The following is a 3,016-nucleotide window of genomic DNA, read 5'->3' as shown; positions in this document are numbered from 1 at the left end:
ATAATTATTATTATTATTATTAATATTATTATTGCTGTTGCTGTTGTTGTAATTTTTTGGAAAAGTGTGTGAGAAATTGTGATTTATGGTTGGTCACGAATGTTACTAATAATGTAATAATAATAATAACTAATTATGACCGGTAAAATAATGTGTACTGAATTAATATATTTCTCAGCCCAGCTATTTTAAACTCTGTTTTATCATATTCTAGTGTTACTATTATGCATAAATACAACACTGAGAGAAATACTGAGATAAAATACAACCATCAATGTTTTTCCAAATTTTTACTTTTTTGTAACATATATCATCAAATATTTATATTAGTGCTACCAGTATTACAGCATCAATATTGTAACTTATTAGTCACATTTGAACTTTTAATGTAGTGCAATATATTGTCATTGCAACATTGTAGTGCAGTCTTCACTAACAACTGCAGTTTAATTTATATTGCATCAAAAAATTCACTGTTATCCCAGCAGTCACTATTGTGACCATCAAGATGTTTACTCATTCTATGACCACACTCAACAAAACTGAATATATGTGAATTCATATATTAATACTAGACACCTTAAAGATAATGTGGACCAAAAATCTTTGTCATATCTTTATGTTAACATACTTTACTATCCTTTTGCATTCATCATCTTCTCAAGGTGCAAACTGTAAATAAACTGCTCTGGTCATGTGACAATCTGCACTAACCATGTGACACTGCACATATTTAATTGAGACCCTTTATTGTTTCCATATTTGCAGGAACTTCACTAAAACATCAGTCAGGTGTCTTTTAGAGCTTTATAAATTAAAACATTATTTACGGTCATTATTGTGACCGGTGGGATTAAATGGGTTTAATTATCACCTTTGCATGGCAAAAGAAAGAAAAAAAAAAAAAAAGATATAGGCTTTTTAAGCATGCATACACAGCAAAATTATGAGTGTTAATTCAACTCTAACAGAGTTAAAATCAACTCTGAAAAAGTGTACATATTGTCCCAATCTTTTCAGAGTTACATTAACACTCTTCAAAGAGTTACTTGTTTAACACTATGAACGAGTTATATGTACACGGTATAGAGTTAAAAAACAACTCTGGTCCACACCAGAGAGAGTTGATTTTTCCTTAACACCAGTGTAAAGAGTTACAATTTAACACCTTTAAGATAGATTTTAACTCTTGATATTTTAACTCCAGTGTATTGAGTTAACATTACAACTCTCCTCTGTGTTGAGAAAGTAAAGAAAGCTGTCAGAAGATAATTTTTTTTTTTTAAAAACTACATACAAAAAATGTTAAACTATTTACTTTTTTTTTTTAAAAGCACTTTGTCACCGGTAAGAAGATTAAAAAAAAAAAAATCACAATTACACTAGAGTCTAAAATAGACCAAGAAAGAATAAAAAAAAAAGATAAGTAACTGGACTGGACAAGTACTCAAAATAAGTGTTATGAAGCATCAAAATACTAAAACACAACAGATAGCAAAGCTATTATTGTCTTTGGTCCTTGTGCCCATGATTCCTTTTTATGATACGTGTTAAATCTTACCATCACCAGGTTCACGCTGAGCATCTTTGATGAGTTCCTCAATGTGGTGACTGGAGGACAATCCTTTGCTGTCATTGATCACTCTCTGTTTGAAGTAGGTTGGCCACTTTGCCAGAAACTTTCCTGAGATCTCTTCTCCAAACAGTAGCAAAACATCTTGTTCAATCTGTAAAAAAACGAAAAAAAAAAACACTTCTAAAACTTGAGGTAGAGGACACAATATTAAACAGACTACGATTTATACTTACAAGGCCAGGTGTGTCCAGGAATCTAGGGAACATGTCCAATACATCTAGAGACTTCTCTGGACTATGGACCATAGCCTGTCGGTATTGAAATGTTATCTTCATTTTTTCCCTAACAACGGTCTCATCTGAAGTGTGTTTCATAGTTGATATCGCCTCTCTGCACTCATCTCCGGTCAGCTGTTCGGTGTTTGAAAATGGTACTCTCTCTGAGAGTAGACCATTGTTGGTTTCAGTTGACTCGGGTCTGTTTTTTTCACTAACTGCAGTACTTCTCTTTACAGTTTTTAAGCGCCAGGCCAGGTACCCAGTCCCGCTAGACGCATCGTAGAAGTGCTCCTAAAAAAAAAAGAGAAAAAGAAGAGCCCAGTAAACGAGTTAAAAAAAAAAAAAAATGAAGGCAAATCATTAATTTTTAACGAGTTTTTAAAAAAAATGAAGGCAAATCATTACATTTTTTTAAAGTGAATTATTTTTTTTTAGAACTGTATATAATCTGAAAAAAAGCACTTACATATCTGTTTTTAGAATATGGGTCCTCCAGGTTAGGAAACAAAGTGACAATACCTAGTGCATACTTTGTCCGCAGTTTGTGGAGGGGTTCTTCTGTTTTGAGTCATAAAGAAGGGACATTGGTAAAACAAAGGGAATTGGGGACAAGACAACCTTTCAACATAAATCAGTCTAAAAGTTTTTTTAACAATTTTTTAAAACTCAGACCATATTCATAATCCATCATTTATATTAAAATTCTTACCCATGAGCTTTAATCATGTCGGCAACGAGCATGTTAACCAACTGTCTGCGGGTGCTGTCTGACAAAGTTTTGGTTTTATCGTATTCAAACATTATTTTGTCTCCACCAGGTTTTGACTTCAGGACTATTTTGACCATCTGTAACATGAAGAAATACGTGTGAAATAAATGCAGACATTTACACATATTTAAGCAGAAAAATATAAAAGGCCTTGATGTATTATTAATATAGTCACAGCTAAAGGGGCTGTGGACACAATGTGTAGTAGAGTGCGAGTAAACCCTCAGTTACTACTATATGAAAGATATGGCAATGACTCAGGACATCAACTAAATTAAGCCACAGCTCCAGCATACTAGTATTCTGTAGTATACTCACTCATTATATTAAATTAATAGGAAGTTATATAGCTTTACTGAGAAAACATTGGCTAACAAGATCATTTTTGTAAAT

The 3,016-nt window shown here is 32.5% G+C and overlaps 1 pseudogene; it reads right to left on the bottom strand.

The window, feature by feature from the left end:
- Positions 1–1,550: 1,550 nt before the first annotated feature.
- LOC107709796 (uncharacterized) lies at positions 1,551–2,827 on the bottom strand (annotated as a pseudogene).
- Positions 2,828–3,016: the final 189 nt, after the last annotated feature.

The sequence above is a fragment of the Sinocyclocheilus rhinocerous genome, unplaced genomic scaffold, assembly GCF_001515625.1.
Source record: "Sinocyclocheilus rhinocerous isolate Xijiao unplaced genomic scaffold, SAMN03320098_v1.1 scaffold2642, whole genome shotgun sequence".
NCBI classification, from domain to species: domain Eukaryota; kingdom Metazoa; phylum Chordata; class Actinopteri; order Cypriniformes; family Cyprinidae; genus Sinocyclocheilus; species Sinocyclocheilus rhinocerous.
The sequence above is the reverse complement of the archived record's forward strand: the minus strand, read 5'-3'. Positions and strand labels throughout refer to the sequence as shown.